The sequence below is a fragment of the Eurosta solidaginis genome, chromosome X (assembly GCF_040869045.1).
Source record: "Eurosta solidaginis isolate ZX-2024a chromosome X, ASM4086904v1, whole genome shotgun sequence".
Taxonomy (NCBI): Eukaryota; Metazoa; Arthropoda; class Insecta; order Diptera; family Tephritidae; genus Eurosta; species Eurosta solidaginis.
Genome location: NC_090324.1, coordinates 31,255,982 through 31,282,423, shown reverse-complemented (window position 1 = coordinate 31,282,423; position 26,442 = coordinate 31,255,982). Strand labels below are relative to the sequence as shown.

General features: G+C 38.3%; 1 protein-coding gene across 26 annotated transcripts in view; it reads right to left on the bottom strand.

Annotated features, from left to right (window-relative positions):
* The window catches only part of zfh2 (Zn finger homeodomain 2), a 2,927,436-nt gene that overhangs the window by 2,632,876 nt on the left and 268,118 nt on the right, over window positions 1-26,442 (bottom strand). Inside the window, exon 1 of one of the 26 annotated variants that reach the window (XR_010947784.1) lies at window positions 14,910-15,269. The exons of the other annotated variants lie outside the window; for them this stretch is intronic. The gene's annotated coding sequence lies outside the window, so the exon portion shown is untranslated. Of the gene's footprint in view, window positions 1-14,909; window positions 15,270-26,442 lie in introns of those variants that run through there. 26 annotated transcript variants of the gene reach the window in all.

Here is a 26,442-nt window from a genome sequence, read left to right as displayed (position 1 = left end):
GATTGTAATCAAGAAGCCCTAGCAAAAAAATTTCAACTGTTGTCGAATCTAAAGAGCAGCGCTTCCCAGCCGACTTTAGATAACAACCGGCTTAGAAATATTTACAATGAAGAAGTGGGAAGGGATGTCGATTCCTCTAATGGCATAACTTATGCAAGTGTTAAAAGGAGTATTTTTCGCATTAAAGCGAAGGCAATGCCACCTGTACCACAAACTCCACAGGAGTTTATATCGCTTTTTGAAGACACAAACAATATAAAGGAATTCGGGATGTGTAAAAGTGTTGAGAAACAAAAGTTTTATCAAACTACGGTGATTGAACTTGATTTTGCGTACACCGTTTTTTACTCAGCGCCTATGGGCGATCTCATTCAAAAGCATTTCACCGAGCGTCATTATTTAATAGACGCTACCTTTGCGGTTGTTCCACGGTGTGGATATAAGCAACTGCGTATTATATACATCGGACATGAAAACCATGTAAGTATTAGCTGCATCTTGAAATAATCAGAAAATTGCTATCATATCATATTTTTGGGGAAAATCCAAACGGACATAAAGCCATAATTTCAAAATGGTCTTAAGTCTCATATAAATTTTAGTCGAATGGGATAAAAAACCCATTTTTGCAGAGAACACCTTTCTGCGTTGGCGGCCTTCGGCGCGCTTATAAATAATAACCCTGGGCTACGCCATGCCAAGTCCGGGTGTGTGGTATAACCGTGGCTACCGCCACGGTGATGTCCTTCTGCGTATTACACCCTCCTGCATATAACAGCATTACAACAAACACATGAAAATGCTCAACTTCTTTTGCAAATATCTCTTGACAGAGGCAAAATTTTTAATGAAATATGGTGACATGCATTCATTAACAAAAATATGGCTTTTTGTCTTATTACGAAAAAAAAAACTTATGGCGTTATGTCCCATTATATTGAGACTTTATAGCATATGCCCTTATGTCTCCATGGGATGGGACTTGACGCCATTAACTTTTGTCCTATGGCTTTAAGACATCCCACCATAAGTGATTCCGCAAAAACTCAACTTTCACCGTTTTAGGTATTTCCTATAATACATGTGTTACTGACAAAAAAGACTCAAAAAGGGTACGAGCATTTATTTGGATTTATCAACAGTAACCTTTTACGTTTGGAACCCACAAGTTACATGACCGATTTTGAGCTGGGCTCCGAAATGGTATTAAAAAAATATTCCCTGATGCTAAGCTAAAGGGTTGCTGTTGTTTTAATTTCAAGCAAGCAGTGCGAAGACGAGCAATCAAGTTGGAAGAGTTGAGCAAAACTCTCAGCAAAAGCAGCGATGCCAAAAGGCTTCTCAATAAATTAATGTCCCTGCCTCTTCTTGATCTGGACAACATTTTGGTTGGGTTTATTTTATGTAAGCAGGAAGCACTAAACAATGAAGCCTTTCAGTATGACCATGGCAACGTTTTTGACAGAATACTGGAGTATTATGAAAGGCAGTGGCTTGGAAAGGTAAATCGTTATAACTTTATGTACCTACATGAAAAGTAATATACGAAATTTCTTTTGGATAACTCCTCGGCAGCTGTCATTGTTTGGAGAAAATGTGCGTACGACCAGTGCCCTTGAAGGCCACAACAGCTATTTGGCGACAAAAATGTCCAAACATGGTAGTGTTTGGGAATTTATCAAATTTATTAGAGATGACGAACTACAAAAATATGCAGAGCTGAAACAAGTATTAGATGGTGCTTTGAACGTGTTCGATAGACCGAGAAAGAAGTATAGAAATAGCCATAATGTAATAGATATACTATGGCAAAAGCTAAACTCCAAAAAAATGAATGTAAATATGTTTTTAACAACCGTCACAAATAAACGGAATGGGATTCTTGACGAAAATTTGGAACTTCCCATATGCAACGACGAAGAAGAGGAAGAAAATGAACCTGAGGACGAGGTCGCAACTGTAGCTAAGGACATTATTTGTGAAGTATGCTTTACTAATAAAAAAGATACTATTATAAAACCATGTAGACATGGTCACAAAAAAAAACCATACTTTAATTTTATGCCCGTTTTGTAGGCAAGTTGTTGAAACAACTGAACAATTCTTTATATAAAGAGTTTACTTTCTTGAATTTAGTTCCTTTTATTTTTTATAAGGAAATTTCTGAAATTCTTTTGCTTATTTGTATTTCTCAAAATAATTAATTAATATAGTTATTTTTGTTATATTTGTTTAATGCCTTTGATCAAAAACTTGAAAATAAAACTGCATAAGGAGTGTCTTAATCCCAAGTAAACAAAATGGGATTATGACACTGCATAGGGAGTGTCATAATCCCAATTTTTTTACTTGGGAATATGCCACTTGGGATTATGACATGGCACCTCATTTTCCTACATGGTGATTTTCTCTTATTTTGTCTCCAAAGCTCTCAGCTGAGTATGTAATGTTCGGTTACACCCGAACTTAACCTTCCTTACTTGTTTATCCTAACATTACAACCTAACAGAGCCCAAAGCTTCGTTCAAAATTTAAGGTTTCAGCGATATGGGGAAATTCCTGAAATCTCGAAGGAAAAATTTCGAATTTCGGAGGATGTTTTTTATTTTTACGATCAAAAATTTGTTTCTGAAGTATGTTCTTAGTTACTCAAATAGCAGTCCTAGCAGTCCCATTATTCAAAATTTTGTAAATGATCTTTCTAAATATCTCGATCACTGACCAACTAGAAAACTTTTTTATACCTAATATTTCAACGTAATAAAGTGCCAACCTATGTTCAAAGTTTCAGATCACTGCAATATCAAGGAGTTCCTTAAAACCGGAAAGCTAAATTTTCAACTTCGGAAGTTTTTTAGAACTTTCCCTGAGCCACCTAGCAAAGCTTTTCTTTTTTTGTGGCATATTGTCAACTGGTTCCAATATTTGTTCCAAGTTTCAACACCCTACCTTTGCGGTAAGTTACTCTTTTGATTGCAAAATTCTTTAATTTCGTATGGAAAATGGCGCAAAAACACCAAACCAAACAATTATAAAGGAAGTAAAAAAAGACTCGTGCTTTCATTTTATCTTTGAGAAAATTATTGAAACGTGTTCCAAGTACGACACTAAAATCAAAAAGCTGCGTTTATGCAATCGTCAGAAGAACTACTCCAATATTGGGCCTTAAGGAATAGAGATTACTACATAATCATATTTAATGTGCCATTTTTCGGCATTTCAAAGTCGCTTCTAAAAGCTCATATCTATTTTCCAAAGCTTTGCCCAATTATTTATCAAGCAAGAATTCGATGAAGGGAAATGCACTGAATTCTAGAACTTTTATGAAAAATTACTGTATTGTTCCGAAAGTAATTTCGTATCTGAAGTCAAGATGCGGAGGCAACGAATTTGATATCGAAGCGTATCGAAGTAATTTTCGCTTTTTTTCAGGTATTAAACGACATTCCGTACGAAAGCTATTTATGTCTGACGGAAAGTAGCACTTTCGTTTTATGGCTGACGAAAACTAGCAATATCACTGCAAAGCTGACGAAATGTAGCAATGTCGTGTAACGACTGACGAAAGCTAACAATGCTTGGCAAGGACGTAAACCTTATTATTATTCGATGGGTGCTGTCCATGTTGAATAGTAGAAAAATCCATTTGGAACTGAGATGGACAACTGAATCAATTGCGGCCATAAGAGGATGTCCAGAAGGAGGTGTGCTCTGCCCTCTCCTGTGGACCCTGGTCATAGATGACCTCCTTCTGTTAATGAAAACCAAAAGATTTTACAAAAGGGTATATAGATGACCTAGTTATCTGCATCACAGCGATGCAAGAAGAAGCAATATCAGATCACGTGCAACAAGCCCTTCGCATCATAGAGAGGTGGTGCGATACCAAAGGACTGTCTATCAATCGTAACAAAACTGTCCTAGTGCCTTCACCCTGATAAGGAAAGCATCCATCCCAGGACCATCTCTTGGAGGAAATAAAATACAATTCCCAATGGACACAAAATACCTAGGGGTCACACGGGATAGAAACCTCACGTGGAATGCTCATTTGGATGCTATCCTAAACAAAGCAACAAAATGGTATACTGGACATTTAATACTGTTGTAAAGCCAATAGTCACATATGCTTCCCTAGTTTGGTGGCAGAAGGCCACCCAAAGAACGGCACCAGCAAAACAAAGCAACCTACATCGACTAGTTTGCATTGGCAGAACGTCCCCTGCTGATGCACTTAGTGCTTTAGTGGGAGCACCTCACTTCCCTATTCTGATAAAGAAAGAGGCAACACTGGGCGCAGTAAGACTTCAAAATATTTCGAAGTTGAATCCAAGAAACATTATAGGGTATATGAAAGTTATAAAAAAATTCATGGGAAATCCCACATTACAACTGCTTGACGTAATGTCCCCTAAGCTCAGAATATCACAGAACTTTGAAGTGTCCATTGTGGACAGAACCCACTGAGAAACAGGGAATCCTTATAATGACCCTGATTCAGAGGTCTGATTCACGGATGGATCGAAATTCGATGACGAAAGAACGGGAGCTTACATCTATGGTTCGAACTCCAAGATTGGGATGCTACCCCACCATATTTCAAAAAATACAAAATTAAGCTGAAGGGTCATGCACAATAGATCTACACAAAGGTCGCAATGCTTCCAGGCCTAATAATAATAATAACTAAATACATCGACTTATCATAGGAATCTTAGTGTCTGATGAAAAACACTTTCTGGATGGCGAAAGCTAACACTCAAACTGAATTTTTGTATTTTTACAAAATGTTCGGTAATAATATAGGTTCAGATTTTCTGTAGATATTGATGATGTGCGTTAAAAGAAACATTGCGTCCGTAATTGAAATAAAATAATTTAAAAAAAAATTTAAGTTAAACGGTTTTATTGAAAACAATACTTACATTAAGTAATAATAATACTAAAAGCTAGAAAATAATTAGGTAGGTCCTAGGTACTAGTCATCACACTTCTCATCAATCTATGGCGTTGATCAGAAAATTAAATAAAAGCTTTGGGTGCGTGTCAATAAAACCGTTTAACTTAAAATTTTCTTTTTATTATTTTATTTTCAAGTTTTTAGTCTTTATTTAATTGCCTATTATTTCTCATTCTATTTAGTTCATTTAGGACTGATTATTACAAGGCCTCTTTCCTGACAATTTGTTACAATATAAGTCCTCAATACATAATCCTTCCCAAGACTTTACACGACTCGGCGCCACGTATGCTTGTCCCTCCTCGAACTCCAAAGTAGTTTGATGTCAGTTCTACCGGACTGTATGTAATATTTGTTCCAAATATGAGCCAGATCGGACCCCAAGTACGAATATTTTTAATATATCGATCCTTGCCGCACCTATCGGGATTTTTTTTTTCATAAAGCGATTTCTATTTCTGTATGTAATATGTGTACCAAACATGAGCCAAATCGGACTACAAATACGATGTTTTGAAATATTTCGATCCATAAGCCACCTATCGGACTTTTTTTCTTATTATTGCATTGTCATCGGGTTCTGAACTATATTCCAAGTTTCAAGTTTGTAGCTTATCGGGAAGTTACTTAAATTTTGTACTTATTCAGAGCTGTATTGGCCGTTGAGTTTGAATCCAAAAATTAGTAAGTACAAAACAAAGAATTTTCCTTGGAATGAACCAAACATTTTACTTAAATTTTAATTACAAAATTCGTGTCGGCCGGCCGGCCGGTCAAGTATTGGCCGTTGAGTTTGAATCAAAAAATTAGTAAGTACAAAACAAAGAATTTTCCTTGGAATGAACCAAACATTTTACTTAAATTTTAATTAAAAATTCGTGTCGGCCGGCCGGCCGGTCAAGTCAATCTAAATAAAACCGTTTAAAAACAACATATTTTAAGCTAATAATTAAGCGAATAATTAGGTTATTATGTCCATGCACAATGGTAAGGCAGAAGTAAATCACAAATATAATAATCATCAAAAAAACACGAGTCCTATGTTTTTTACCAGTGTCTCTGCCTTAAAAGGGCGCGGGACTCGAGAAACCATGAGGCCAATTTGCGCTGCAGGCGCACAAATGTAGACAAGGGAAAGTCCTGAGATGTGTTTATGCGGTGCAAATAACAAACAAAAGGTGTTCAAGAAAATCATAATAACGAGAAAATTGCATCATTTGGGATATATCAGCCAAAACTTGGGCCTGCGCAAACATAGGTTGCTTCTCGAAAATACGAGATTTAAGGACGCCGGGGCTTCGTCTACGTCTACCTCTGCCTCGATTCGCGTGACAGTTTCTGATGATAATTTCGCATCTACTTCGACTGAAATTCCTGCAACCCGCCCCACTGATCAGATATTAGAACAAAATAATCAAGAAAAAACTGCTCCTAGTGCTCTTTTCGTAGTCTCTCCTAATAAATCGATATTTATATCGCGTTTCTCTAGCGATACTTCAGTCGAGGACGTGAAGCAGTACATAACGTCTCTGTTGAAGCCCAGTGAGCTAAATGTTCGGAAATTCAAATTTAGAGAAGAAAGAAGTATATAATCTTTTAAAATGTATGTCTTTTGGGAAAGTTTTGTAACGATTTTAGATAAATCGTTTTGGCCGAATGGCGCACTCATTCGGGAATTTGTTCGGGAAGAACCTCGGAAAAATGTACGAATTCCTCAAAGTTCTGCTGTAGCTTCAAAAAACTAGTTTGTGATTTTAGCACTACCTTGTACTATCAAAATGTAAGAGGATTAAACACAAAACTTACTGATCTGTTCCTTAAGAGCCACGACCTCACCTACAAGGTGTTGGTTTTCACTGAAACCTGGCTTAAGCCGCACGTGTTTAGCTCTGAAATCTTGAGTAACAGTTTCGAAGTTTTTAGAAATGATCGTCAGAACAAAGTTGGTGGAGGAGTTTTGATTGCTGTTGATGCCAGATTTCCCGCTAATGAAATCCTGATCCCTGAAGCCGATAACATCGAATTTCTTTGTGTCCGAGTTAAACACTTAACCTGTTATACTTATATTACTGTAAGCTACGTCCCTCCGCAATCTGATCTACAGATATACTGCAAACATTCATCAGCTATAAGGTCAGTGTCTTCTTTAGTTAATAGTTCTGACTTGGTCATAGTGTTAGGCGATTTCAAAGTGTCATGTGTAACCTGGAATATAATTGACCGTTTATTTGTTCCCTGTTCATCTAGAGACATCTTCGATGAGTTTTTAAACGACCTTGCGGATATGGGGCTTTATCAAGTAAATAGTGTTTTAAATAAGTTTGGTAAATGCTTGGATTCCGTATATGTTAGTGACGTTTCTAAACTCCCTTTGGTTCGATGTGACCCATTGGTATTGCCCGAGGACGTGTATCACCCACCATTGGAGATTACTGCTGAAACATCCCAACAACTAGAACATGTTGTTTCCAATCAAAACGATTTGTCTTCTGTTCGCTTTTTATTTAGAAAAACCGACCTCGAAATGACGAAAGACAAGGTATCCAACATAATTTGACCTCAATATAACGGAGATGTTGAAGAAAGCGTACTTCATTTCACTAATATGTTACACGGCATTTTTCATACTTGCGTTCCTCAAACTTCTCGCCGAGAGAATTGAACTACTGAAAAAATAAAAAAAGCGCTGGTTTAAGCGATATAAGAAATCTGGCTTGTCAAGTGACTATGGTGTTTATTCTATTTGACGTCACAAATATAATTCTCTGAGCAAGATATGCTACAAGAACTACTTAGAAAAGCTAAAGTTTCATCTTTCTTCCAACCCGAAGTCGTTCTAGGGTTTTGTTAACTCCAAACGTAAGACTACTGGTTTTCCTTCTGTCATGAAATTTGACAACATGATTTCAAGTGATGACGTCATAATTGCTGATATTTTTGCTGATTTCTTTAAATCAAACTACTGCGAGTCGGCTTCACGACAACCCAGACCTCCCACCTGGGTTACCAATGCTTGACTGTGTACGAGTTCCGTTAATATCTGCTACATATGCATTTTTAAAGCTAGAAAACCTGAAGACTTCTTATTATAGTGGTTATGATAAGATTCACACTGTTGTTCTGAAAAGTTGCGCTGAATTTCTTTATCAGCCCTTAACTAATATATTTAGCGCCTCTCTAAAACATGGAATATTTCCTAGTTCCTGGAAAGAATCTTTTATAATACCACTGTACAAAAGTGGCAGTAAATCTTGCGTAGCAAACTACAGAGGAATTGCAAAACTTAGTGACATACCGCATAAACTTTTCGAGTGCATTGTTACAAAACAATTAGCTCACTCACTATATCCAATAATTCACCCGTCTCAGCATGGGTTCTGCTGAGGTAAATCAACTGAATCAAATTTACTTGAATTCACAACGCAAGTCTCTAGAAACTTTAGAAATAACCTTCAAACAGATGTAATTTACACAGACTTTAACAAGGCTTTTGATAAAGTTTCTCATACAAACTTGACTGTATGGGGTTCTCATCGACGTTTCTAGGATGGATCTCCACTTACTTAACAGGGAGGAAGCAAAAAGTGATATTTAAAGACGCCTCATCGCAATTCATCAAAGTTGCATCTGGCGTACCTCAAGGACGCCATCTTGGGCCGCTATTGTTTTTATTATTTATCAATGATCTTCCAAGTATGTTAAATCGCTCCGAGATTTTAATGTACGCCGATGATGTAAAGTTCTTTAGACCCACTCAAAGCCCTGGAGACAGACTACTTCTTCAGAACGATTTGGATAGCTTAGTTCAATGGTGCAAGGCCAATGAAATGGCCCTCAACCTAAACAAATGCAAATTCATGAGTTTTACTAGAAAATCATATCAGGTACATAATTATTCGATAGGTGACTACCAGCTTGAGCAAGTTACTAGCTTCATCGATCTCGGTGTTACAATGGACCCCAAACTAGACTTCAAATATTATATTGAAACTTGTGTGACTCGATCTAGAGGTGTGTTAGCTTTCATTGAACGGTGGTCAAAATAATTTATGGACCCTTACGTCACAAAAGCACTCTTTACTGCCATAGTTCGACCGATACTAGAATACGCGTCAATTGTTTGAAACCCTTTGTCAGATTTATCGTGACAAGCTGGAATCGGTTCAAAAAGAGTCACTTATCGTGGGATCCAACAAGAAATCTTCCATCTTATAATAGCTGGTTGAAGTTTATTATCCTTCCTTCCCTTGAGAGCCGAAGGTAATTGTTGGGTGTATTGTTCATGGTGAAGTTATTGGGAGGGATTGTGAATAGCCCATTTTTAATTAGTGAGATAAAGATTAGTGTCCCTATGAGGCCATCAAGGCATTTTCAACCACTCTTCCTGAGTACATGCAGATCTAATTTTGAAATGCACGAAGCTTTTCGTTGTTTGTGTCTGGATTTCAACAAGCACTAGGTACATCAATTTCGATATTTCAGACTCGCCTTTCTTAATAAAGTAAAGTATACTATTAAACTTAAATTACAAAATGCTTATCTAATGCAATCACGGGCAAATCAGAGCATATAAAAGTGTGATAAGATCATACGCCTAATAAATATATTACAAAAACGTACTGGTCACTGCGTCATCTACAACAAACATTACATCTCACGAGGGCCCCCTACTATGCAAACAGCTCCCTCATGAGCATTTCGCGTTGGCTCCTTTATGAGCGCTTCACGTCGGCTCCCTAATGGGCACATATCTCCTTTCTGAGCAATTCTCGTCCTACAGAAATCCTCACGACGGCTGCCTGCATGGGCATACGTATAAGAATTGATGCACAACAATCTATCCTACTTATAAATTTGTAGAATAAATATGTTATTTATGTCGCTTATACTACATATTTTAAGTAAATTGAACATTTTAATCTGTATATATTTTAAATTGTAGACTAATAAATAAATAAATAAAGAAATAAACGGCAGCTGCTAATGGGGGTCTCGAAGTTATCACCCAGCATGGATTCAGTGATAAACCTGGAATGATTTAACATCAATTGATGATGCGTAGATATGATATTGCAACGAAGGAAAGCTCAAAGACTTCGTTGGCTGGGTCATGGTTAGAAGAAAAACCGGTCGCCACTCATATTTTGTAGCGGAGATTTGAGGACCTTATTGGGGTGGGAGTAGTGTGGACTAAGACTTCATCTCCCTTGGTGCTCCCCATTGGCGTCATTTATCGCTAAATAGGATAACTGGCGTGACGGAATACCAAAAAAATGGTTGAACGCTAAATTGTGATAATAAATAATGAAGTCTTAAATGATAACTATTAAATTTCATTAACGGCACAAGATTCATCTGATACAACAAATTTTCGACAACAACAAATTATCCCTTACAACTCTATTTCCTAGTTTTTGTCAGCCACAGGTCGAAAGTTTTAGCTTTCCTACGAAGTTTTGAAAGTATTAGTTTTCGTAAAAAACTTTGAAAGTGTTAGTTTTCGAGTGGAATATCAATGTGATAAAACAAAAAGTGTTTAATGTTTAGTAAGAAATGATACAAAAAAGTTTGAAATGGCACTGAGTTCCTTAAGTTCTCTGTAGTTTGTTACACAAGGTTTACTCCCATTTTTATACAGTGCAATAATAAATTACTTTTTTGAGCTTCAATATGTAGACAAACTTAGGAGCAAGCAAACAATGTTACTATGATGTGAGCAAAGTTTGACAAGAAAGCTGATATTAAAAGTGGTTAGCTATGCTACTATCCCACGACTCTAATATTTCAGTTTAAAAACTGTGAGTGGCTTAAAAACTTTAAAAAATTTAAAGTACCTCACGCGGATCAACTTTATAATTATTCCGATAAGAATAAAACATTAAATAGATCTCAATAGGATGCAGATTAAGCTCAAATATGATATTTTAACAATATCACCAGCTTAAGCTGAACTGCAGAGATAATGGGAGACAGTCACGTAAAGCGAAGGTTTTGAGCAACAGGTTGAAGGGTGAACTATCTCATCAAAAGATGCGAGGAAACAGAATTAGAACTAGTGGGTGCTTTTAAATGGCACTTTTGACATTGCGGTATCCTACGAATTTGCAATTTCTGCTCATTGTAGACCTTTGGAACAAGTACCGTTTTTAAATCGATAGTTATACGTTAGTTCGGAACTAGTCTGATTAGCAGCAGTCCAATTTTATTTTAAAAATTTCGAAGACTTCTTTTATCCACAGGTCCTTAATATTTTTGTGCCTCTTGCAAATGTTTACGCTGGTAATGTTAATATTTTAATATCAAAGTTCAGCAAGATTATTTCTTTGTTTAAAGAGACATTTATCGTTTCTTCTGGTCCATTTTCTAGGTCATTGAGTAGTTGCTAAGAAATCGATCGTAAGTTTCTAGAACTAAATGGACTTTTAAATCGGAATATTTTTTTTCACGATCCCTGGGCTATCTAGCGAAAACTTATGCTGATGTTACATTGTCGTGGGGTTCGGAAGTATTTTATTAGTTACAATAATCTAGCTCACCGGGAAGTTACTCAAATTGGACTTTCTAAACATCTCTACATATCGCAATCCCTGTCCCATCTAGAAATCTCCCTTACCCAAAGATCGCAAGATTCCACATGTTGTAAATGGACTTTCTAAATATATCTACATATCTCGATCCCTCTCTAATCTAAAAAGCTCTCTTATCCAAAATATTACAACCTAATAGAGCCCAAAGCTTTGTTTAAAGTTTCAAATCTCATGGTTATGGGCAAGTTTTTGAAAGCTCGAGAGAAAAAACTCCAAGTCAAGACGATTTTTTTTAAATTTTAAGATAAGTGGACCTTCTAGCGAAATTTTTTTCGTCATATTGCATGTCAAGGAGTTCAGAAGAGTATTCTTAATTTCAAGAATAGAGCTCTGGGGGAAGTTACTCAAATAGCGGTTGCAAGATGCTACATGTTGTTAAAGGACTTTCCAAACATCTCTTATTATCTCGATACCTGTCCTACCTAGAAAACCCTATTATCCGGAGTATTACAATGTAATAAAGTCCGAAGATATGTTCAAAGTTGGAAGTCACTGGGTTATCTGTAAGTTCCTTGAAACTCGAAACTTTTCAAGCTCGGGCGATTTTTTGAACATTCGCGATCTCTGGACCACCTCTCTAAAATTTGTTTCCGTCATGTTGTGATGTCAAGGGGTTCTGAAGTAAGCGCCTAGTTTCAAGAATCCAGCTCTACTGGAAGTTACTCAAATAACAGGCCCAATGTTCCACATGTTGTTAATGGGCTTTATAGATATATCGATCTCTGTAGCTTATAGGGAACTTTTTTATTCCAAACATTAAACCCAAATAGAGCCCAGAGCTTCGTTCAAAGTTTCAGGTCTCAGGATTGTCGCGAAGTTCCTGAAAGCTCGAAAAAAAAATGTCGATGCTCGGACGATTTTTTTTTAATTTTCACGATTGCTGGACCACCTAGCGAAAATTTGTTTTCGGAGTATGCTCTTAGTTTCTCAAATAGCAGTCGCAAGATATAAAACTTTGTAAATGTTCTTTCTAAATATCTCGATCACTGTCCCATCTAGAAAACTCTTTTATTCTTAATAATACAACGTAATAAAGCACAAAAGTTTCAGGTTACTGCAATATCGAGAAGTTCCTTAAAATTCGAAATAAAATTATTCAATTTCGGAAGTTTTTTACAATTGTCCCTGGCCACCTAACAAAGGTTTTCTAACACTCAAACTGAATTTGTTTTGTTTTTTTTTTTACAAGGTATTCGATAATACCTTAAGTTGTTAATAATAATATGAATAGATTTCGGATATTCTGTAGATAATGAATATGTGAGTTAAAGGAAACCTTGTGTTCCTAGATGAATCTTTCCAAAAACAACATATTCAAAGTTAGAAATCTTGTTGTGATATTCTTGCAGACTGATAACGCAGGGTCGCAGGGAATTTTTAAATGAACCGCAATTATCATTCTCATCGAAAAAGTTCGTTTCCAAAGCCGTGTTTTTCAACCATAAATTACCGCGAGAAAGAGAGGCCCGCGAGTCATATGAGAAGAATGTTTGAAAAAAACAGTATACATACATTTTCCACAGCTGTTCTGCAGATACACAATATCCACAAACAAAAGGTGTTCAAGAAAATTATAATATATGTATGTACTTAAAATGAATTGCATCACGATATCCCGCATATTTTTGATAAAACAGCCAACATGTTAAATCTTCTTCTTTAGGTTAATGGCTTAACATAAATTTTGTGTACAGAGGTTAATGACGAGCTTTAAGCAGATTTTGATAGCGTAATACTAATTTCACACAGACGGCTTATTGAATAATAAAGGCAATTTTCTACATTAAGACGCTTATTGAGCTCAATCTTCCCTACAAAATTCGAATCTATTATTTCATTAGTAGCTAATCGAATGCCTAATGAAGTCAAAAGCACAATGCAACTCTGTTGGCAGCGTTCCGCTTCCGTTTCCGCTTCTTAGTTTTCAAAGCAAATGTCATTGTCTGCATGGCGGAACGATACAAGGTGGCCGCATCGAACAGCTGATTATAACCTTTTTTATTTGATTTGATACATCAACTACCGGCGCAGTACGATTTTGACATTTGTCCATCGAATTTACAAGTACATGGAATTTTTTTTTTTTGTAGGTATGTCACCATGCTCCCACCTTGTATCGTTCCGCCATGATTGTCTGTCTCATCCTTCATACTAATCGAGCAGTTACTTCTGTGTGAAAGCAAAAAATTTACGATTTCATTAGCAGGTGAAATGAGATCATTAAGTTTCTGTGTGAAAACAGTATAACAATTAAAAGCTCAAAGACTTTGTTGGCTATGTCATCGCTTGCGAATGGATGAGGACGCTCGTGACATCTGCTTTTTGCTGTTGAGGAAGGGGACCTGCATTAATTTGCTAGAGACAGGTAAGGTAAGACTTGATCTGCATTGGTGCTCGAGAAGGCAAAATCGCCTGGACAGCTAAGGGCTAAATTATTAATGAGGCCTTAAATGATAATTAGTCAATTTCATAATCAGCTTTTTCAATAAATTTTATAAATCTAAAGTTAATTTGAAACTCTAGACCCTGTAAATAAGCAGAAAAATATAAATAAATTGCTAATTTACGTCAGTCTCAAAGTAAAATTGCTAGTTTTCGTCAGCGACAAAGTGAAATTGTTAGCTTTCGTCAGCCATAAGCCGAAATATTGAAAGTGTTAGTTTTCGTACGTCGAAATGTGAACGCATTCAAAAATGTAAGTATATATGTACATACGTTATTGCGAGTTTTTGGTAGTACTGCTAGTTACTACACCAACTCCAGAACGTTCATTTCCATTGAATATCCATAACCGCATTGATTTGAATGAATACAAAACCCGGAAAAAATTTTTTCGAAAGCCTCAAAAATTTAAAAACGATTAAGTATGTGATGAATTGTTTTGGAAAACAATTTAAATTGTTTTAAAATCATAAATACATACATTTTGTAAATATGAAATAAAATAACCGATATAAATTTCTTTCAAATCATAAAACTTTTTTTAATTTTCGAATTGAATTGTACTTGTCAAGTTGCAAGGATTACTGCGTATGGAAAAATGACGGTGAATAATATGAAATTTCGAACTCCAAAGAGGGTGGAGTGTTCGTACATAAACCTTCCCCGTAGATCCGCCCCTAGTTGCAATTGATATTTATGTACATAGCATTAAATTCGGTGATAATTCGTGACTTTTAAATATCACAAACTCTCAAAATGGAAAAACTAGCAAGCTTCTATAAAATATTTCTTAATAAAATGTTTGGTGTTATTTTACATTTAAACAGCGACAGATATATCGCGACAGATGTACGTGAGCAGACAAATTCCTTCATCTTTTCGTCTTTTATATTTAGTATAAAAATTTTGGAACTACATACCTGTTTCTTTCTATTTAAATTTGTTTCACATTTAATTTGTTTGTTGCGCACATTAGCAGATTTATAATTAATTTTTTTAGATATAGGTTCATATTGCATACCAAAATTCAAAACCCGCTGGAGACTGTTAAATTGTTTGATTTTCTGTCGCGATTGATGATTCGTAAGAAAGTTTAAGGATGATTTAATATGTAAAAATATGGTAACACTGTTGACTAGGCAGAACAACGCTAAGCGACTAGTTGCAGACTAGCATATTCGTTGTTTTTTTTAAGCCCGTCATATATCGCCATAGAACTTAACTACCGTTTGGCACAATCTCTGCATGATAAATGACAAAAGCACACATAGTATGTGTATATGTGTATATATATGTACAAATGTTATTGCTTCTCTTCACCACCAGTTTGTTTCTTGATTCAGTTTAGAGTGTTCGGTTTCCACGAATTTAATTTTTTATTTGTTTAATATCCGATGGGCATATTTATGTATGTACGTATTATTTTTCGCACAAATAAAGCGCTGTGTTGTTCAAGTGAACGAACGAAGGGTGAAATGGTATTTGAGCAAATAACGTTTTATGCAAGAATATATGCACATACTTCAACACGAATACTTATATGATATATGTAGTACACATTAGGGATGAATATTGGGCAAAAAGAAATTAATAATCCATCGATATCGGTTATCGTGAACACAAAATATCGATATACCACTAAAATTGACTAAAAGAACAATTAAAATATAAAACGCAAAAGTTTGAAAACTATAAAAAGAAGAAGTGTGTAATAAGGATATCGGTTAGATATACATACATATGTACTTATGAAAGTGTATATTAGTTCGGAAGATTTTAAGTCCCGAATTAAGTAAAATGAACAAAACTAGCAAAAACACTAAAACAAAACAAAAAAAAAAGCGGAAATTTGGGAACTGAATTTTCACTTGCTATTCAAATTCATTGGCGGCCACCGTGGTGTGATGGTAGCGTGCTCCGCCTACCACACCGGATGCCCTGGGTTCAAACCCCGGGCAAAGCAACATCAAAAATTTTAGAAATAAGGTTTTTCAATTAGAAGAAAATTTTTATAAACGGGGTCGCCCCTCGGCAGTGTTTGGCAAGCGCTTCGGGTGTATTTCTGCCATGAAAAGCTCTCAGTGAAAACTCATCTGCCTTGCAGATGCCGTTCGGAGTCGGCATAAAAAAATCATGTAGGTCCCGTCCGGCCAATTTGTAGGGAAAATCAAGAGGAGCACGACGCAAATTGGAAGAGAAGCTCGGCCTTAGATCTCTTCGGAGGTTATCGCGCCTTACATTTATTTTTTTTTATTCAAATTCATATAATTGATTAGAATCCATGACATTGGGCTTGTATCTACTAATACCCATACATCAGTCAGCGGACAAAAAGGGCGGTAAGGTTTAATTCAAATTTGTAAATACATGCATTTTTGAAAAAAAAAAAAAAATTTAAATCGTTAGGCACAAAAATAAGTTTTGAAGTTGCGAAGTGCTTTTATACATTTATTTATATATGTTCATATGTAATCATATATTCAATATGTATATACAAATCTCGTGTCACAATGTGAGTGCAAGGTGTTCTCCAAACCTATTCAACCAATTGAATAAGATATTTGGTGCATGCCAGTAGCGGAGTACTCAGCTTGAGCCCGGAGCCTATATTTTGGCATTGCAAAGGTGGCATTGAAAGTCACAATAACTATCGTATAAGCGTCGAGTGATAAACGAGGTCAAAGCCGGTAAAAATTTAGTTTTTCGCAAAAATCTCGTTTCACATGATTTGATCGCGATATTCAGTTCGTGCGAAGTTGAACATGAAAAGGACTAAAGCATTTCTGAGTTACAGCGATATATAAAGCGAGTTCGCTAAAATTTGGTATTTGGACTAACACTGAGCTTGCCAACCAAAGCTTCCTAACTCAAGTTCCGAGGTAAAATCCTAATGTGGCTGCAATATAGAATATGAAATGTATGCTTAAGATCATCTTGAATTAGTTCACAAGATTCATAAAAATACAAGTAAATTTGTTCTGACACTTGTATTACGTACTACAAAACATGTACGACTTGTGAGACGGGCCCCAGTTGTTAATTCTATATAAGTTTTTATAACAAAAGTATTCAGAGAACTCATCGAAAAAGACATCTCGGATAAAATTTGTAATTAAATGTTTGTTGTCAGAAATACATTAACAATTATTCTAGGATATCAATTTTATAATTTTTTTTCTGGTTTTATCAAAAGCAAAGCAGTTGGTTGAAATTTCGCACGAAAACTAACACTTTCGACCTATAGTTGACGTAAACTAGAAATTTCGATTTGTGGATGACGAATAATAGCGATTTATTTTTCGTTTTCTGCTTATTTACATGGTTATGTGCACCAAGGGAGATGAAGTCTTAACCCTCCTGTCTCTAAAAAATCAACGGAGGTCGCCTTCCTCTGCTGCAAAATACGAATGTCACCAGAATTTCTTCATCCATTCGCATACCATGAGCTAACCGTAACCGCGTGAACGCAGCAGGGGAAGTTCACATTAAATATGGCTTAGATCCCAATCAGCTTTGGTCAAGTACTGGGGGACAGTTTCCAAGAAAATTATGTTGAGCGCGCATGGATGGGCATTTGGAATTTTTTAAGCTTTTTTCTCAACAGTTAATGTAAGCACTTCAACTATAATTTTGTTTTGGGTTTTGGGATATACACTGAAAATGATACATTGACAGTTATGCAACAACTCACGAAACGCCCATCTTTTATTTATTTTTTTCGCTAAGCAGGTATTATGTTAACGATTCTTGTTAGTACCACAAGAAAATTTTACATGTTGGCTGCTATATCAAAAATATGTTGGGATATCGTGATGCAATTCATTTTATATGAAAACCCTCTTGAACACCTTTTGTTTGATGTCAATATTGTATAAACATATCGCAGGGTCCTTCTTTGTCCATATTGTGCAACTGCAGCATCAACTGCTGAAAATGTATTCCGTATTTTTAAAGATTGGTCTCATAGGACTCGTGGGTCTCTCTGTCTCGCGGTCATTTGTGGTTTAGAAACAGAGTTTTGAAAACAAACTTTTTCAATGAGAATTATATTTGTGATTCATTTAAAAGTTCGATCCATCGTTATCAGTGTGCAAAGATGTCAAAGCCAGATTTTTAACTTTGAATGTGTTGTTTTTGTAAAGCTTGAGCTAGGAACACAAGATTTTATTTAACTCACATATTTGTTATCTACGGAATATCCGACATCTATTTATAATATTATTAACAACTTAAGGCATTACATGGGGTTCGGTAAAAAAAACCAATTCGATTTGAGTATTTTCGTCATCCTGAAGACGAATGAGCTAGTTTTCGTCAGTCATTAAACCAAATACATAGCTACTTTTCGTCCGCTATGAAGTGAAATTGCTACTTTTCGTCAGCCATAAAACAAAAATGTTTCTGTTCTTCAGACAAAAATTGAAATAGCCGATTGGCTTGAGTTTTGTTTAGCTTGCAGTGCACCCTTACGTCGTTAAGATGTTAACATTGGAGCCGTGACTATTAATTTACGCTGAGAGGGGCGGATGAGCGCTTATATCCGCGGACGCCGTTGGGCCTAAACAGCGAGGATCCACGATAGTTTTATTGAAATTGAGGAGATGACAAGTGGTTGGGGCTACTCCAGAATATCAAGTTCAGCTCAACCATTCTTTGGAGTAGACACACTGACCGTCTTAGGGATATTTTTTTTCAGCAGACGTAGCAGACGCAGTTCCTTGGACCAGCATTAGGCTCGATATCTCCACCGAGCAACAACATGGCGGGCGTCTGACTCATCGCTTGTAGCGATATCAGCTTCTTGTGCTTCTATTCTCCCTTCTTCTTCTTCACTTAGCGTCGAGTCAACCGAAAAAATCGGCAGCCTCAACCGAAAAAACGTTTAAGTTAGCATTGCTCATTTATTCACCAGTATATACGTCAGCCTATTTGTTTCGTCACTTCAACTTTCATCTAAATAAGTGACTTGTTATAAAATTCAACATACTACTTCTTCTAACCGTGAATAATACACCTATTACGCCTACTTTTAGCAGGATTATTAATTCAAAATATAATTTTATCAATACTCGGAATATTTCCATAACTTCAAAAGATAAACTGCTAAAACTTTATATGAGCAACTTCGTAAGGTTGAATTAAAACGCTTGTGGCACCGCCTACAAAGGCAGCTTGAATCTTTTGAAAATGCTTCCATAGACTTGAACCATGGAATTTCCCTAGACAGGAATCACAAAATAAAGGGGGTTACATTGAAATTATTGGACATCCACGTCGATGGTATTACGCTACCGACTGTTTTACACCCAAAACTCCTGGGTGTGATGTTCGATCAGGATCTTCATTTTGGCGAGCATGCAACCGCAATTGTACCTCAAATCCAGAGCGGTAATAAAGTCCTCAAATCTCTTGTCGGCAGCACTTGGGGTAAAGACAAAGATACGCTCATTACCACTTACAATACAATTGGCCTGCGGCTTGGATGCTCCGCATCCCTGATATGGTCGCCAAGCCTTAAGGTTACTCACTGGAATCAAGAACAAGCCTCTAAAACTGCTCCCAGAACCGCTACGGGCTGTCATCTTATGTCCCCAGAACACCAACTACACAGTGATTCGAGAGTACTCCCCATTAGGGAGAGAAATTAAATGCTGATCAAACAGTTTTTGTTGAATACCCACAAACTTTGGCATCCCATCGTCGATTTTAAAGCCGCTTTCGACATCACGAAAAGAAGCATCTGCCTATATGCCACTATGTCTGAATTTGGTTTCCCCGCAAAACTTATACGGCTGTGCAAAATGACGTTGAGCAACACCATCAGCTCAGATTTGGGAAGGACCTCTCCGAGCCGTTCGAAACTAAACGAGGTTTCAGACAGGGTGACCCCCTATCGGGCGATTTCTTTAATTTGATGCTGGAGAAAATTATACTAGCTGCAGAGCTTAACCGATCTGGAATAATATTCTATAAAAGCGTGCAATTACTGGCGTATGCTGATGACATTGATATCATCGGCCAAAACACCCGCGCAGTTAGTTCTGCTTACTCCAAACTGGAAAAAGAAGCGGTAAAGATGGGTTTGATGGTGAATGAGGAGCTGTCATCGAGCAAAGAGTCAGCGCATATGCGTCTTGGCAACCACGCTACTGTTGGCAGCCATAATTTTGAAATCGTAAAATACTTGTTTATTTGGGAACCAGCATCAACACTAGCAGCAACATCAGCTCTGAAATACAGCGAAGAATCACTCTTGCCAATGAATGCTACTTTGGACTAGGTAGGCAACTGAAAAGTAAAGCCCTCTATCGGCAAACGAAAATCATACTCTACAAGTCACTTATCGTACCCGTCCTGCTATATGGGGCAGAAGCATAGACCATGACAACAGCAGATGAGGCGGCTCTGGGAGTGTTCGAGACAAAAGGTCTTCGAAAGATGTATGGACCTCTACGCGTTGGCGATGGCGAGTACCGAAGAAGATTTAACGATGAGCTGTACGAGCTATACGCAGACATCAACATAGTCCAGCGAATTAAAACGCAACGGCTGCCCTGGCTAGGCCATGTTATGCGAATGAAAGATGACGCTCCCGCCAAGAAAGTGTTTCTATCGGAACCCGCCTATGGAAGCAGAGATAGAGGGCGTCCCCCACTCCGTTGGAAGGACCAGGTGGAAAACGATTTAAACTCCCTTGGTGTGGCCAATTGGCGCCGGTTGGAAGAGAGACGGCCTGGGGCGCCTTGTTGGACGGTCACAACCGTTCAAAGAGTTAAGCGCCAATTAAGTAAGTAAGTAAGTTTGGCATCCCAACAGACATCTAATTGAATAGGCCCCTCCTCCCAGGGGCTTAAGAAGTTATCTGCACAGCATTATGGAAATATGGCACCTGAAAGACATCCACATAAAGAAAAAACACAAACAGGTCTTCAGTGATATCCACAAAAAGGCGTCGGACCTCTATGCCAGCAATTCTAGGAAAATAAATTTGTATACATACACTGCGTTTCACTTGAATAGCACACCGTACACATTTAATATCCCCCCCCCCCCCATTATCTGTGCAGGAAATACAAATAATGGATTGTCTTTAGTCGGCATTTAATAAAAAATAAAAAACATTTCGATAAATTTAACGATTTTTAAATACAACTTAAAACAGAAAAATACTCAAAAAATAAGGAATAAATTCTGTTTCACTAGAATAGCACATTTTTTAATAAATGTGGATTAGAAAAAAATTTAAATTTATATATATGTAGTTTCTAATAATGGATAACCTCGTACATCCTATTAGGCATTGACTCGTACAAATTTTTCAAATAATTGAGAGAAATTGAATTCCACTCTGGTTGAATGGCCTCAATAAGTTCGGCTTTTGTTGAAAATTGTTTTCCAGACTCGTAAACTTTTCTGGACAGTCATCCGCAAACATTCTCTATTATATTAAGGACCGACGAGTATGGTGGCCAATCCAAAACTGAGATATTTTTGGGCTCTATCCACGATTTGACCAAACGAGCAGTATGTATTTGGGAGTTGTCGTGTTGGAAAGTCCACGGCAATGAACTAAAAAGATCTTCAATAGATGGAAAGGCCTTTTCTAGAACACACTGATATGTTTTACCGTTCATGGTGGATTTAAAAACTGGAGCTCGTAGGTGCCATAATAGGAAATCGCACCCCATACCATAACTCCGCCGACTCGACTGTGTAATCGATCCAACTGGTGAGTCTCCTTCCTTAAATCGTGAAAATCATAATTATAGCCATCAAGGCCCTCCAAATTAAACTTCTTCTCGTCAGAAAAAACAACGCGCTTCCACTCGTTGCTCCATGTCATGTTATCTTGGCAAAATTTCAACCCTATTTCTTTCCGTGCAGAGTAAAGGGCGAATTAATGGTGACTTATAACATAACGCCATAACCAGATAAAACAGCTGATCGAACCTACCTTATGGAAATCAATGTAATCGATTAATGGTGCCATACCATAACGCTAACATGATTACATTGATTTCCATAAGGTAGGTGTGATCAGCTGTTTTATCTGGTTATGGCGTTATGGTTATAAGTCACCACCGTGGCGGCCACCGTGGTGTGATGGTAGCGTGCTCCGCCTATCACACCGTATGCCCTGGGTTCAACTCCCGGGAAAAGCAACATCAAAATTTTAGAAATAAGGTTTTTCAATTAGAAGAAAATTTTTCTAAGCGGGGTCGCCCCTCGGCAGTGACTGGCAAGCGCTCCGGGTGTATTTCTGCCATGAAAAGCTCTCAGTGGAAACTCATCTGCCTTGCAGATGCCGTTCGGAGTCGGCATAAAACATGTAGGTCCCGTCCGGCCAATTTGTAGGTAAAACAGGAGGAGCACGACGCAAATTGGAAGAGAAGCTCGGCCTTAGATCTCTTCGGAGGTTATCGCGCCTTACATTTATTTTTTTTTATTTTTTAGGTGTGATCAGCTGTTTTATCTGGTTATGGCTTTATGGTTATAAGTCACCATTAATTCTTGCTAACATGGACACCTACTTTAGCCCTAATTTTGTTCACAGAATCATGCGAATTTGAAGCTTCTCGGAAAATAGACCTGCAGATCAAACAGCACACCACTTACACGGCCTTTCATGTTTTTTCCATAGTTCGTCTCGTTTTGAATAAAATTATATATTACCTTTCTGCTTTAGCAATTTTTTGGGATATTTCAGTCACAGAAAGCCTACCATCTCTAAATGTTTTTATTTTTATCTGTTCTTCGTTGGTTAAAGCTTTACCCCGACCCATTGTTATGGTAAATGAAATTAATTTGTTTGAAAGAGTTAAAGAAGTATTTTTTTACTTCGCGGCCTTGCTGTTCACTTGAACATGAAACTGAAACTGCAATGTGCTATTCAAGTGAAACAAAAGGTGCACTGCAAATCTGAACAAATTTAATTCAAAGCAACGAAAACAAATAACGGCATCCAGCAAACCAAATTTTACAAAACCAATAACAATGTTTGTTTGTTTAATGGTGTGTTCAATTTAAACTTAATATTGAAGAATTCAAGAGCCTGACACCGGCTTATAATAATTGAATATTCTGATAATAAACTGAAAAGAAAGAAACATTTACTGGCATATTGCGATGGTGTGTGATTCGCGGTTCGAATCTCGGTGAAACCTTCGATAACATTACGAATGTGGTTCTGCTGCATATGTCGGAAAAGGATTTATCTTAGACGGTCATACTCTTGTCAGTGTGTCTCATGTATAAGATGGTTGCATCGTTCGGGCTATTCTGGGTTAGAACCCAACGTTCGTATCCGCCGAAACTTCTATAAAACTTGTATGGCTCCCTGCTGTTCACGTCCAAGGAGGTCCCGCGGTTCACTCTCAAACGTACCTCCGCCACCTTCTAGCAGCGATGCTGCTCAGCAGTCCACATCAACTGCCCCCTGTTGCTCGCGCCAAACGGCGCCTCCACATAATGCGGCCGCTACAACCCATCACTACAATTTACGTAGCATGGCTAGTAGCAATGCCGAGCACCAGCGTTTACCCACGTCCCTCCCCTCCTTTTGCGAAACTCGTACTCGCGTAAGAAGGAGTCATCAACTCCTTTTCGCCAACACCGTGGGTTCCGTATTCCCGCTCAGAGTGTTTACAATCGCGGCATCGGTCCAATGTAGTTCATGCCTTGGCCTATGCCACCTTCATAGACGCGCTGGGCTTACAAACGGAAATCGTCCGATTGGCACATTCGTTGCGCCTTGCTGCCAAAACACTAGTACTAATTCACAGACACCAGGCACACCAGCAGCAATCGGACTGTACACTCGATAAAGCATATATCCTTCAAGGCGCCTTCATCCATCTCTGAATCTCAGAGTGACGACTGATCCCCCCGACGACGTTGACCTAGAAATAATTAACATTTATATACCTCCAGCCACCTGCTGTCCAAGTGGCTATCGCCCTGATATCAGAACGCTACTCTGCGACGAAAACCGTCTTATCCTCGGCGATTTCAACGCTCAGTCAGCTAGCAGAGCAAATGCAACAGATAATACAACAACAGACAATACGACTTTCTGCACGATAAACGGCGATGCCCCCACCCGAATTGCAGGTAATTGCTACATCTCACCTGACATCTCAATCGTCAGCGCAGGGCTCATAAATTGCGTTGAATGGCAACCAATCCTTACTCTAGCTTCTGATCACCTGCCCATACTCCTTTCAATTGAGCGACCTGCCAATTTTATCACCTCCGAAAAGCGGACATTCATTAATTTAAAAAAACCCAATTGGGAAGATTACACAATCTTTACAAACCGATCTTTTGCTGCTCTTCCCGTTCCGACCGATGTCCGGCACGGCGAGCGTGCGTTCCGCAAGGTCATCGCTTCAACTACTGCACGCTTCATCCCGGCCGGTAGAACGCTTGAAAGCATACCGAATTTCCCGGCCGAAGCCGCAAATTTAGCAAGAGAACGTGACCTTGCGAGACACCGCAACCCTAGAGACCCCCTTATTAGGAGTCTTAATTTGGATATCATGCGGCTGGTAAATGAACATAAAGTACCAAATGGGAGGAGCATCTAAAGAACTGCAACCTCTCTTCGGGTGTTGGTAAATTGTGGTCAACCGGCAAATCCTTGCATAATCTTACCAAACACAAGGACAAAGTCTCGATAACCTTCGGTGACAAAACTTTATCCGATTCGAAGAAATGCACGAGCGACTTTTACCGACAATTTATAATGCATTCTTCTGTAGAAAAGCCAGACGTCGTGCTAACAAACGAGCCTTAAACATAAACACGACGTCCCACCCATTACCATCACCCCCACAGAGGTTGACTCAGCAATCCGCAAGGCCAGGCCTTCCAAGTCGATTGGCCCCGACGGAATAGCCATGTCAATGCTTAAACACCTTGGCGATGAGGGAATAAAATATCTAACACATGTTTTCAACCTGTCACTGGGATCCTTTGTCATTCTCGAAAAATGGAAAATTGCAAGGATAATCCCTCTACTAAAGCCTGGCAAACCTGGCAACGAAGGCGAGTCTTATCGACCGATATCACTCCTTTCGCCAGTAGCGAAGACATTGGAAACCGTTCTCCCTCATTTACGGCAAATCTTCGCCTCGCAACGCACCAACATGGCTTCCGTAAAATGCACAGCACCACCACCGCGCTCAATGCCATTAACACTCAGATTGATTACGGTTTAGATCAGCAAAACCCCATCATAGGACGGTGCTCGCGCACTCGACCTGTCAAAAGCTTTTGACACAGTCAACCACGGCAAGCTACTCCAAGACGTAGAAGGCTCACACCTTCCTGCTTGTTTAAAAAGATAGACCGCCAATTACCTGAGTGGTCGGCAGGCGTCAGTTGAATTTAGGAACGAAATTTCTAAACCTATAAAAATTAAACAGGGTGTCCCACAGGGTGGTGTCGTGTCCCCGAGTCTGTTTAATTTTTACATATCAAAAATCCCTTCCCCACCAGAAGAAGTTACAATAATTTCCTATGCTGACGATTGCACGATTATGGCAACATCACCTGACCCTTCAGTTGATGAATTAGTTTCTAAAATAAACAGCTATCTCCCCGATCTATCCGGTTTTTTTACCTCGCGCAACTTGGCACTATCACCGACAAAATCCACGGCCACCCTGTTCACGACGTGGAAGGAACAGATGTCGCAAATATTGGACGTACGCGTCGATGGTGTCACACTACCGACTGTCAGTCACCCCAAGATCTTAGGGGTAACGTTAGATAATACTCTAACCTTCAAGGCTCATGTCACCGAGATTGTTTGTAAAGTGCAAAGTCGCAACAAAATCCTCAAGTCGCTTGCCGGCAGCACATGGGGAAAAGATAAAGAAACGTTGCTAACCACGTACAAAGCAATTGGCTGGCCGCTGATGAGCTACGCGTCACCAGTTTGGTCGCCTGGTCTTAACAATACACACTGGAAAAGGCTACAGGCCTGCCCAAATACAGCAATCAGAACTGCCTCCAGATGTCTCTTTATGACCCCCGAACACCATTTACATAGTGAGGCCAAAGAGCTCAAAAGAGCACAATGAATTGCTGAACAAACAGTTCTTGTTTAGCTGTCACAAACCAGGATATCCTAGTAAACAACTGCTTGATTCAGCACCGCCTCCACGGTAATTAAGGGAATATCTCCTAAAGCACTATGACGAGATCCGGCACCTGCCAACACTGCCGTTTGATCCAGGCAAGCATAAGCAGGGCCTTGGCCAAATCCATACATAATCGGTAAACGCCTTTGTCAGGACGGGCCCGGTGAACCACGTTATTAATATGCAATATCCCACCCTTGCAGAATAAGAAAGCACACTACCAAGGGAAACACGAGTCAGCCTGGCCCAACTTCGTTCTGGATACTGTAACAGGTTAAACTCTTACTTGTCCAGAATCAACCCAGAC